The 13,577-nt window shown below is 43.4% G+C and overlaps 1 pseudogene; it reads left to right on the top strand.

Annotated features, from left to right (window-relative positions):
• Positions 1 to 12,102, top strand: part of LOC117509044 — a 50,653-nt pseudogene extending 38,551 nt beyond the window's left edge.
• The last annotated feature ends 1,475 nt before the right edge of the window (positions 12,103 to 13,577 follow it).

The following is a 13,577-nucleotide window of genomic DNA, read 5'->3' as shown; positions in this document are numbered from 1 at the left end:
AGGTGTTTTCAACAGCCAAACTCTGAGAGAAAATGATTATTCTGCTACAAAAGAATTATTTTATATAACCAGTGTCCAGTTGAACAAAGCATGGCATCCAGCTGGGAAGACAGCGGGTGGTATTGTCATGATGAAGTGCCAAAATGTGTGCGTGTCAGAGCACCTTAGCGCAGTCCTTCCCACCGTCAAACTCCTCCTCATAACAATTACCAGAGTTGTGCAAAATAAGAGGTGTAAAAGCTGACTCGTACTACAGTCCAGTCCCTTGTGCACTTCCAAGTGGTTTTGTCTTGTTGTATTTATTTCAGCCTTATCCACCTTGAAACATATGCTTAAACTGAACCACAGTTTCCACTGCCGCAGCTGTCCCTGCCATACATAAGAGTTAATCCTCCAGCAGTAGAGTACTATGTATGAAGGGGTTCAAATGCAAAACCCAGTATCTCCAAACCCACAGATTCTTAGGTTAGGTCAACATGTACTTTCCTGGGAAGTTACATCACTGTGCAAAATATTCAGTAATTTCAACATACGGTTTCATTTTAATTATGGAAATCATGTATTTCAAAAACATGTTCCTTTAAATCCCCATTGTAAACTTCAGTTTTCTCCATTTAAAAATGGAGCTACTGTGTTTTGTATCTGAACCCTTTGTATTGTAAGACATTAGACATACGTAGAAAATCTGATAGAAACTGATGATTAAACTCCACTGTAACATCTGTCTTATTGTTTTATAGCGGTGGAGTGGACTGATCCATCCAAGGGTGCTCTTTGTATTTGTGCATTATTACTTTTTTACTGTCTTGGACTGATGCTGTTGTCTGGAATTGCCTACGGAGTCCACAACTGGAGGATCCTACAGCTGGTGCTCTTCTGTCCTGTTGTCCCGATGCTGGGATTCCTTTTCTGGTCAGCCACAATCTCTCATACCATAATCATGTGACAAGTTCCTGATTTCCTCAAAAGTTTCTCAGAGAACATCACATCCAAATAATTTATTTTTATTAGGTTTCTCCCAGAATCAGCTCGCTGGCTTTTAACTCAGGGTAGAAAGGAGGAGGCTCACAAGCAGCTTCAGAGAGCAGCCAGGGTGAATAAGAGAGAGATTCCACAAGATCTGCTGGATAATGTGAGCAACAGTAGCATTCCTGCCCCCCCCCCCCCCCCCCCAAAAAAAAAATCCAATTAAATTGCTTGATTACAAACACTGCAATTATCTGAAAATATTGTGGTGTTGTTGCTGTTTAGATGGAACTGGTGGGTGCACAGAAGCGAGGTTCCATGTTGGACATCTGTCGGACCTCCTATTTGAGAAAATATTCTGCAATAATGAGCTGTAACTGGTTTGTCATCATTGTTTTTCTTTTACCAAGATTTTTTTTCATGCTGCACTTTATCTTAGTTAATTCATCATTTTGCAGACACATAAATTAAGTAAGTAAAAATAGAATTTCCTGTACTTGTGCACATTTGTGCACCCATGGACGCGTTGGTCTAAAAATGGGGTGTGGTCTGGCGCAGTGCTGGTGTACTGCAGTCATGAGGTAGCAGAAACTGATTGCTCCATAGACCATCAAAAATCTGGTCGAATGTTGAGTGCAGAATTTTTCTGCAATTTATACAGCATAATATTGAGACACACCTTATGTTGGTGGGTTCACAGTGGGTGTACACCCTGCTTACACAAATATCAATGAACATTTGCACTTAGATTCCTTCATAGAGAGTAATAGTGGCGCTAATTTAATCTTACATATTTTAAAGAATTCAACAGAAAAGCCATCAGGGTCAAGATCTTTATTATTTTGCATACTATTCATAGCAAGACTGATTTCTTCCACTGTTAGTGGTGAATTGAGTTCTTTAACAATCGCTGGGTTTATTTGACAGGGAAAGTGAGACCATCTAAAACTAATGAATTTTTGAGGAGTCAAATGGTGATTCCAACTGGTAGAAGAGTAAAATGAGTCAACAACAGAATAAATGGTGACAGGGTCAGTGTGTAATGTGCCTGAGTAAAATTTTGACATATCTGTACTTTACTTCGTTATTTTCATTTCTGGTGACTTTCACTTTTACTCCACTACACGTTCTCAATAAAATGTATAGTTTTACTCTGATACATTTCCCTGAACCATCTTCGTCACTCATTACTACAATATAAAAGTAGAAGAAATTTGATTGGGCAATGGCTGTTTGTAGAGGTGAAAGAAACAAGTTTAAAAGACAAAAAAAAAAAAAAAAAAAAAAAAAAAAAAAAAATATATATATATATATATATATATATATCTAAAAACATGACAGGTTGAATCTGCATCCTCGAGAAGAGGAGACTGTGGGTGGGTGAAAACCGCAACAAAGCAGGGTATAAAAGCGGTGCCACGTTTTGGATTCCAGAGTGCAAAGAGCGTTGCATTTGGTTGCTTTGCAGTGGTTGGTGGTGGTGACGCTTGAAAAGTTGTCCACCCCCCTTAAATTTGGCACAACTATGTAGCTATAAATGACTGCTCTGTTTCACAAGAGCTTGGCTGTTGTGTTTAACAGAAAAGTGTGCGTGGGTCTTCCAGGAAAACAACTGCGTATTCAAGAAAGAACTGCAGCTTTCTTTACAGCTATATACATCCACCTGTTGCCTCACTCATCCCGTCACCGACAACTGCTCCACCAGAGGCGGATCCAGCCTTTTATATGGGCTGAGGCCCCCTCCTGGTTTCTCCAGACAGTGCACTGACTTTCTTTTCGTGTCGCTGTTTCACTCTCCACTCATTTTGGATTTTACTTTTACTCAATACTTTTACTTAAAGTACATTTTATATGAGAAATTTAGTTTTCGTTCTTAAAGTAGACCTGCATTGAAATAAATGTGGTCAGATTTCAGAAAGAAATAGCTGATATGTATTTCTACGACCCTTGTGAATGCAGTAAACTAAATCTGTAAGCCCAAATTTATAATTCAGCGGAGAAATCTTTGTTTAAAAATGACAAATTTGCAGCTAAAATTTAGCCCTCTGCGAAAACAGTTTGTACATCTGGATCATTTCCATGACGTCAGGGACAAGACGACGCGCTCCCGCCTTCAGTCCAATCCTGCATTGAAATTGATTTTATCTGTTAGTAGTGTTACTGTTATACACATCCTGGTTTCATCATCCAAAAGTAAGCTGCAATGAATGCGAGATACAGCTCTGCATGCTCAGATCAGCGGCGGCATCGACAGCGGGCGACGTTCTTCCCCGATGCCTCGCTTTCACTGCCTCCGATGTGCTTACCGAGTGCATGCGCTCATTAAATTCCGCTGTGGGCCACTCACACCCCGTGTCTGCTGTGCAGCCACAGACACGGCTGTGTCTACTGGATGGAGGTGCAGCCAACTTGGCACAAGTCCAGAGACTACGCTCGCTGTTTTGATGCGGAGCGGCCGGTGACACCTGTTGCTCGCAAGGACAGACTTCTTGCAGCAAAATCCACAGCGCTGCACATCTCGGTAATCGGAGCCGCAGAGCTCCATGGCCGTTGATAGAGGTTTATATCTTTTTAATGACTTGAATTCTTTGCGGGTCCGGCCTCCGTACCCCGCGACGGTAACACCGGAGGCAAAAGACAGTAGATTTTCAATGCAACACCACTCAATCAAACGGGCGTATGATAAAGTCCCCAAGAATAATTTTCAAGCACAAATAAAAGAAATGTGTACTCACCAAACGTACCACAAGACAATATGAAGTTTTAAAAAAGTAGATCCTTCCGTATAAGACAATAAAAGGTGCAGATGCAAACTGACGTAAATCCACAAATTACAGTTGGCGCGCGCAGTGCATGCTGGGATAGGGTCTTCTCCCTGACGTCTCGGCAGCGTCCCGGATGTGCTGACGGTTTTGCGGAGGACTAAATTTTGGCTGTAAATTTCTCATTTTTAAATGAAGATTTCTCCGTTGAATGACAGATCTGGGCTTGCAGATTTACTTTACTACATTCAGAACGATCTTATGTGTAAATATAAGTCATTTTTTGGTCCAAAGATCTGACTGCATTTATTTCAATGCAGGTCTACTTTAAGTATAGTAAATGTCAGCTACTTTAAAAATTTACACAAGTAATATTTTTAATGATACTTGCTAAGATACTTGTACTTTCACTCAAGTATCACTTTGAGGTAGTTTATACAAGACTGCTGCGTCTTTTATCTGAGGGATGAGACGCGAAACAGCCTGGCATCGTAACTGGTGGGCTCGAAGCCGTTTTGCCTTGTTACCGTGCTCATAGTATGTGGAGCATGAAAGCAAAAGACGGTGCCTCAGTGGTTGTAGTGAGATCAAATTCAGTCTCTAACTCAACATGCTGTTTGAGTAAATCAGGAGAGGGGCCAGTGGCTAGTTGTTGATCCACTTTACCGATATTAAGGGAGAGCTCTTGCCAGCTGATTGATTTCTGCTTTGTTTTTCTTTTGTATTGTTGATCTTCAGTGTTGGCTGAACTAACTGGTGGTCTCCTCCCTGACTGTATGGTGTTTAGATGAAAGTCTCTGGAAGTTATTAGGTGTAATGAACTGTGACTCATGCTGCCTGCTGGTCATTTCTTTTTTGGGGGGGGGGGTGTACCTGGAGTTTTATTTTTGTTTGCTTGCTTGACAATTGTTTGTTGGATTTTGTTCACCTGTTTTTGTTATTAATGGTATGGCCAAAGCAGTTGGACACCCCTCTGAGTCTGGTCTGCTTGAGGTTTCTTTCTCATAAACACCAGAGGGAGTTTTTCCATACCACTGTTGCCGTCATGCTTGCTCAGAGAAGAAACTCTGTTCTAACTTTTTAAAAGGGACTTACGGCATTAAACTTCGCCCATTTAGGGTGTGTAATTTCACAGAAACTACATGTGCTAGAGGCAAACAAAGAAATGATTCAACTATTTAAACACATTTACTATTTTGGCATACTATTTGTTCTAAGACATTTTTGGGATGAATATAACATTATTAAAGGCTTAAACATATCCTGCACACACCATTTGGTTAACAGAATATTCCATTATCACAAGTCAGAAAAACATCATCACATTTAAACACAACAGCAGTTACAAAGAACACACGTCATTTTATTGGAGCAATTATATGCAAAGCAGTTTGTTTGAGTAATCAACACAAACAACATAAAATATTGGTCTCTTGCATTCCTATTTAAACAAAAGGCCTCCTTTTTCTTCACTTAGACCTAGAGATAATAGCTGGTTGTCAAGGCTCAAAGTTTATGGCCATGTCCTACCATGGAAGAGATCCTTTTGCAGTCTGGAGAGCTTCTGGCCTTGGCATGAGGCCATAAAAGGTGAATTCTCCTAGCCTGGGGAAGTTCAGATTCTGATGTGAAGCAATTATAATGTCATGTAATTCACAGTGACTGAAATTTAACTGATAAAGATTTCAGAGAAAGCTTAGAAGAGCTGTGAATTACAGTTTTGTTGTGATGTGAAGAGGCCATGGAGTGTTCAGGAGATAGCCAGGTGGCCCCAAGAATTTCCACAGTTAGGAATGAAAGGCTGTCTTTGTTCTCAGCTCAAAACCTCAGGTTTTTGTTGAGAAAGCATTCCTGTATTTATTTAATTACGGCGAATCGAGGCCATGCATTACAATAAACAAAATTGAACTTAACCATGATTAATTGACAGTTGGACAATGCCTTAGTTTGTGCTGAGATAATGTGCTGTTTAAATAGGACAGTAGAGTTAGACACATCCCAGTGCACTTGTGCTGTGCACTTTACAGTCTGCACTGTAGATCATCATAGTACCCAAAATAGCAAAAATGTCTTAAGTCCCTGTTGTTTTTATCTCAAACTGAAAGTATCCATCCATCTCTGACACCAGGTTTGCATCGAGTCTACTGTATTATGGACTGAGCCTGAATGTCGGAGGTTTTGGTCTGAACATCTACCTCACACAGTTCATCTTTGGTTTAGTTGAAATTCCAGCCTACCTGGCATATTTAGCTTCAACTCAGTACCTTGGAAGGAGACCAAGTCAAGTAGGCTACATGCTCATTGGGGGCATTGTTTGCCTTTTGATCCTTGCTGTTCCAGAGGGTATTATAAAAATCATTGTTTTAAATTTTTGAAATACTTTTTCTTCACATTTAAATTTGCTATCATTTTCTCCAGTCACATGTACAGTATTTTACATTTATCTCTGTTTACTTTCTTCACAGACCTCCCTGTGGTGGTAACAGTCATCGCTGTTCTTGGAAAATTCTCTGCAACTGCCGGTTTCAGTACAGCCTACATTTATACTGCGGAACTCCACCCTACCTTTGTTAGGTAATATCAAATTATTAACTTTATTGAATAACTATTTTGAGAATAATTTTATGTCAGGAGTTGTAATAGAGGACATTGACATAACAGACTGTATTTCTTTGATTAATAGCCCGGCCCTTTATTTTTTCAAACTGTGTGCAGACCCGGGCCTAAACGAGGTTGGCGAGTATTAACAAAATGCTGCTTGTTGCCTGCACTGTATTTTATAAGTTTCACACATAACATGAGTGTGGCGAACCAAAGACAGCCACTTTACATCTGTCATATCATGTCTACCTACATGTTCTCATTCTCAATGTCTTATAAAGGGATGGTAAGAAATCAAAGAGCAATCAGAGATTTTTATATAATGGCTGAGTGATCCTGCTATCATGGCCTATGCGTGACCAGCACCTTCTTCAAATGCAAGGATATCCACCAGGTGTCTTGGAGCCACCCATGGTCCCGCTACTGGCACTAGTTGGATCTCATCCTCACCAGGTGTGCAGACCTTGCCAGTGTTCTCCTCACCCGCAGCTACCATAGTTCAGACTGTGATATGGCTCACTCCCTAGTGGCCAGCAAGGTCTATCTCGAGCTGTACTCATCCCAAACATTGTCACAGTCACAGCCCTCGAGGACATCCCAGATCTGCCAGTCATGGAAGAGCTAGACACGCCACCAACCATGGAAGACCTTGGAAAAGGTGGGAAGGCCCCAGGGAGTGATGGCATCCCATCAGAAGTCTTAAAGAGTGGGAAACCTGTGCTGCTAAAACACCTGCACAAACTTTTCTGCCTCTACTGGGAACAAGGACACATTCCCCAGGACATGCGAGATGCGAGCATTGTCACCTTGTATAAGAACAAAGGAGACAGAAGTGACTGCAATAATTATCAAAGCATCTCCCTTCTCAGTACTGTTGGGAAGGATTTCCCCCATGTTGCCTTAGCGTGTCTACAGACCTTGACCTCGCGTGTTTACCCAGAGTCCCAGTGTGGCTTTCGAGCTGGCAGGTCTACCGTGGACATGATCTGTTCAATACGCCAGCTGCAGGGGAAGTGTAAAGAGCAGCAAATGCCACTCTACATGTTCTTCATTGACCTGACCAAGGCTTTCGACTTGGTCAGTCAAAGCGGACTCTTCAGGCTCCTGCAGAAGATCGGTTGTTCCCCAAAACTCCTCGCAGTGGTCTCGTCGTTCCATGAGAACATGCACAGTACAGTTTGCTACAACAGCGCACCATCACAAGCCTTCCCAGTTAGATGTGGGGTGAAACAGGGCTGTGTCCTTGCGTCATCACTCTTCGAAATCTTCTTCTCCATGCTCCTCCACTACACCTTGAAAGATTGCAGTGAGGGAGTGTACATTCACACCAGGGCTGAGCACCAGGGTCAAGCTGAGCAACGATCTAGGAGGTAGGAGCAACAGCGGCAGCCTCAGCAGGCATCACAATACACGCACAACAAATTTAGCAGAGATTGTCACTTGCATATTGGACTGATAAGTCAGTCGCGCAGGTGAAGATAGAAAAAAGACAAAAATTTCCTGTAAATTTGTATTGTCAACTATCTTGGTAGCATGGCCCAAGCAGAGGGTCACCCCTTTGAATCTGGTCTGCTTGAGCACCTGCTACATGACATAGACTGCAAAGGGCTTTATCACTTTTCCGGTTTCACTCCTTCCTCTCCTATCATATTTTAAAAGTTTTTGCCGTGTTCACGCTGATCACATTTCAATAATGGATCAAATACGTTTGGCAGAAAAGTCCACAAATTGACCAACTTTACAACACGAAGTCAGAAAAAAAATGCTCAAATGACTTGCAATTCATAGAGGGAAATTCTATGTACTGAATCATTGGTTTGGAGGCTGATTATTGTACAAACAAGTGGAGCTCATTAAGGGACAAATTCCAGATAAAGCCACTGCTCCTGCAGTAAATTGCATTAAGACATCCAGCAATGCAATGGAGAACTTTAAAAGCCTCATGCGCACATTGACGTCATGCTTTAGGATTGTAAGGTACCACGCCGCAGCAGACATAGAAAAAAGAGTTGACTCGACCAGATGTAATCTTTTTCATGCACATCATGCCGGCACTTATTGAAGGCAAGTGTTTATTTTTTTTCAGACGAAGTTTTGACCCAGTCATGAAATGAGGCAGGCCCTATTCAAGATCAGGCATTTAATCAAGGAAATACATAAGCCTAATTGGTGCTGGGGATTCCCCGTAATTTTTTCAGCGCCTTTTGACTGGAAATAATCCGTTACCTACTTATTTTTGGTCATCGGCGGTTACTCGTGTCCGAGTAGTGGTTCTATGGCAGGATCCCTTGGGGCTCAATTGGGCCCTGGGGACGACATTAAACTGCATCCAGGTGGAGTGGGGAGGTCATGCGTGGTTACAGGGCACTCCAACCTTGAAACCTATGAAAAGCGCACGTGACCATTACTACTCACTCTGTGACTGGCGAGTGCGGTCGATGCCACAAAACCGATTGGGCCCTTGGGTTACTAGGGTTTTGGAACCTTCAAATCTCCAACAGCAGTTGTTTCGCAACAGGTGGATAGAGTCACGCCAGTCGAGCTGGCGTGTTTTAAGGCAGACCTAGACTATAATTGAGTCAACCAGAACTAGCACGTCTCCATCCCCAGTGGTGCTGCTGGAGGAGGCGAGTGCCCAAAGTGCGTGGGTCTCAGGCTCACAACTTGTGATCCACTGTAAACAAACTCATGTGAAGGCTACCTGTGGAAGGACACATATTTTACATACATATTTACATACGAATTTTGTCTGTTTTATATAAGACGCATCTTTTTCTCCTGGACACTCACACATACGTTCTGTTAAACGTATGTGTGAGCCTCCTCAATCCTCTCCTCCCAGGGTACCGTTAGCTCGATCAAGGCCACTTGTTTTGTTGTGCGAGACCAGAGCACGATGTCTGGTCGGAGGCTGGTGACTGCGATCTCTTCTGGAAACTTGAGCTGCCTACCAAGGTCACCTCTCATTTCCCAGTCCTCTGCTGTGCCAAGGATGCCTTCACACCTGTCCTCCTTGCCTGCTTTTTCCCCTGGCCTGAGAAAGCTAATGAAGCGAGGGCCTTTGGTCTGGGCCTTAGTTCTTTTCCGCTTCCTCTCTTTCTTGTGTCCATCGGCCAGTTGCGCCAGCACTTTATCGTGGCGCTACCTGAACCTCCCCTCGATCAGGCTTGCTTGGCAAGATGACAGAATGTGTTCCAGGCTTGCTGGTCTCCTGCACTGCGCGCAGAAGGGGTCCTCCGTCAGCTTCCACCTTTGCAGATCCGTTGGTGTTGGTAGCACATCATACACGGAGCTCAGCAGGAACTTTAGCCGATGCCCCTCCATGCTCCAGATGTCCTTCCAACTGAGGGATCTTCCCCAGACACCGTCCCACCGGGTCCAGCTGCCTTGCTGCTTCATGGCCACTGCCCTAGCTTGCCTGTTCTCCTCCTCTGCAGCCCTGATCTCTTCCTGCACTATTCCAAGACGGTCTTTCGCCTTTGCCTCCTTCCAGCTAGCTCGGGTGATGACTCCCAGGCCCAACCTCCCCTGGGTCACAGTCCCCATGATGTCCGCATATTGCAGTCGCTCCTCTGCTTCCCTCAGCGCACAGCTGGCATTCCATTTCCGGCCTGTCTTCACAGTAATGTTTGCCTGATGCACCGCCTTATCGTCACTGTCCCGTAACATCATGGCCAACCGGACCTTGGCTGTCTTGAATTCCTCCACGACAGATGTGATCGGTAGTTGTAATTTACTCCTTGAGCTGTAGAGCCCTAAGGAGCAAAAGCTTTTGGGGACTGACAGCCATCTCCTGAGGAAGCTGTTAATCTTCCGCTCCAGAGCCTCTACTGTTGTCAAAGGAATCTCGTACACCAGCAGTGGCCACAGGAGCCTCGGTAGGATGCCGTGTTGGTATCCCCATGCCTTGTACCTCCCCGGTAGGCCACTCCCCTCGAGGGCTTGCAGCCATTCTTCTGCTTGATTGAGCATCTCCTTTACGCTTGCCTTGTCACTCAGGTCAGCTCTGTACCACCTTCCTAAGCTCTTAACTGGCTTCTCCATTACCGTGGGGATGATGTCATCGCCGATCTTAAACCGAAAGCGATCTTGGACGCGGCCACATTTCAGGACCAAACTCCTCGACTTCGATGGTTTGAATGCCATCCTTGCTGCAGTTGTAAGCTCGACCAAGTCCTCCAAGATCCACCTGCCCTCTGGGACCGACCTGGCTGTAATTGTCAAGTCGTCCATGAAGGCCCTGACTGGGACCTGCTGGATCCCACTCGACAGTACGGCTCCCCGCCTTGGCTTCTCCACTGACTTAACCAGGCGGTTCATCGCTGCAGCAAAAAGTATCACTGAGATGGTGCACCCTGTTGCGATTCCAACCTCCAGTCTCTGCCAGTTGGTCATGAAGTCACCCGAAGCGCCAACACATAGACACAGACAAAAACATTCACACTTTCACTTACGCCTACGGCCAATTTAGAGTCACTGAACCTGCATGTCTTTGGAAGTGGGAGGATGATGGTGGACACAACATGTTCACATTCAAACATGGGGAGAACATGCAATCTCCACACAGAAAGGACCAGGTCAGAAGCCAACCTGGGACTATCACACAGTGAGGATACAGAGATACCATTAAGCTATCATGCTTGCAAGGATTATTCTTCTGTTCTAATTACTTTCTGCTCAGAGACTGGAGCAGTCAAGTTTCATACTCAAGAAGTCAACCCCTGACCACAGCCAAGCTCTGTGAGTACTCATTAAATGCAAGCATGAGTATCGGCAGCACTTCTTTCAGCCTTTGTTGAAGTGATTGACTGAGCTGGACATCATGAAAGCTTGTGCCATCGCCAACAAGTTTCTGGACATCAAAGCTGGTCTGTACACTTTTACAGAGATGGAGTCTGTGATGTCTTCCCAGTAAATTCTAGCATTTATCAGGAATGTGTTCGTGGTCCGATTGTGTTCAGTACTTGCATGGACTGGGTGTTGAGTGTTCGCAAAGAAAGAATTATTGACCTTGACATCATCGAGCTTTGCAAATTTGGCGATGCTGATATTTTTGCAGGAAAATGAAATTAAAATCTTTAAGATCCTGGTGGTTCCTGTCTTTCTGTATGGTAGTGATGAAACTCGAATGCTAACCAGTGACCTAAAGTGACACCTGGATGTCTTTGCTACTTGGTCTCTTTATAGAAACCGAGGATACTGATGAATTACTTTGTGTCAAATGAACACTTACTTCAAGAGACTCAGTTGAGGTGTATTACTTTCATCATTGGGCAACATTGTGGCCATGTGGCTCAGATCTCTGGGCATGATCCAGCATGCAGGTGCCTCAGTATTCAGGACCCCAGGAACTGGAAATGGTCAAGGGGATGTTCACTTTTCATCAGGCTTATCGTATATTCTCTGTCTTTCAAAAATATTTCAAAAATGTGATTTGTATACATGGTCTACAATGCAATGCAGTCCTTTTACCATTGTACATTCTGTTGCTTGCAGGAATAGTGGTTTTGGTCTAAACTCCATGTGTGCACGTGTGGCGTGCATCCTTGCTCCACTCATCAGACTGCTGGAGGTCTACCATTACACCATCCCCATACTGACATATGGGATCATCCCAATTATTGCTGGAGGTTTGGCTTTGTTACTGCCTGAGACCCTCAATGTTGAACTTCAAGACCACATTGAACTGAAATAAGCTCAAGAGTTATTGTAGCATAAAAACATGCTGTAATGGAACAAACAGATAAATACTCAAGATTATAAAGAAACACTAAGTTGCATTTCTTTTTAAGAAATAGGTTTTTTTTTTTCAGAAAATATTCATCCTGATAGACAACTGATTCTGTACTGAACAAGTTAATGAAGAGCCAAAGAATAATTTGCACAAAATTACACTCACATGTTCAGATTTTGTGTGAACATGTTACATGCAGGCACAGAACAGCTGGTGAGGTGTGTTTCACTTTGACAAGAATAATCACAGTTGATCAGTATTTGATTTTGGGTTGATTTGGAACACACACACACACACACACACACACACACACACACACACACACACACACACACACACACACACACACACACACACACACACACACACACACACACACACACACACACACACACACACACACTCACACACATTCATCCGGAAAGTATTCACAGCGCTTCACTTTTTTCCACATTTCATGTTACAGCCTTATGGGGGATTTTCATGCTTACTGGTTTCTTAGGTGGAAGTAAAAGTTGTCACCAATGGCTGAAGCAAATTCACGGTGTCACTGCTCTGTGCCGCTCTGCAATTCCAATAAACAACACAGCCATACATCAGTTTTCACTTATTTCCGAGTGACATAAGTCTCTGAAAGAAATTGGTGAGAGCTTAGACCATGACGTTCTCTCAGCTTTGACTGTGGAGGAGCCGCTGTGTGAGGATGAAGCAGAGGACATGGCAGTTTCGGCTGCAATGACAGAATACAACTACCATTCGGCTTCTCAGCCAGCGAGCCAGGCAGGTTGATAGGTTGGTTCATTCGCTCCCTCCCTCCCTCTGTTTTTAGATGTGTGAGTGATATACATCCTTGACTTTTTTACAGCTCACAACATAAATTACAAACAATGGCAAGTGATCACTGATGTCATTTCCTAGCAGATTACTCTTTGTGTTATTTTCCATAACCTTTGGGAATATATTGTCAACTAATGTTGCACAATGTCCTGTTATTCTACAGGTACTGATGTTTTTTGTTGCTTTGCCTTAAGTACGTCTCTACTGAAGTCACCAAAAATAAAAATATTTTTTTGACTCTTATTTGTAAGTGTTTTCTCAGTCTACTCCTGAAATAAGCCCATATTAGATTGTAGCGCATGGCCTCGATTCGCCCTAATTAAATAAATACATTAATGCTTTCTCAACAAAAAACCTGAGGTTTTGAACTGAGGACAGAGACTGCTATGTTTTCACTCCCAACTGAAAAATTCCTGCATCCATCTGGAGATAAGCTTTGAACACCTCCCCCGAGGGCCTCCACTGTGGCTTCACATCACATCAGAAGTGTAACTCAAAGTTCTTCAAAGGAGCCCTTGCTTGTTTATCGGTTAAATTTTGGTTACTGTGAATTAAATGACATTATAATTGCTTCATGTCAGAATCTGAACTTCCCCAGGACAGGAGAATCCAAATTTTATGTGCTCACACCAAGGCCAGAACCTCTCCAGATGCTGCAGGAAGATCTTTTCCATGAT

This window comes from Thalassophryne amazonica, chromosome 1 (assembly GCF_902500255.1).
Source record: "Thalassophryne amazonica chromosome 1, fThaAma1.1, whole genome shotgun sequence".
Taxonomy (NCBI): Eukaryota; Metazoa; Chordata; class Actinopteri; order Batrachoidiformes; family Batrachoididae; genus Thalassophryne; species Thalassophryne amazonica.
This window is presented reverse-complemented; position numbering and strand designations above follow the sequence as displayed.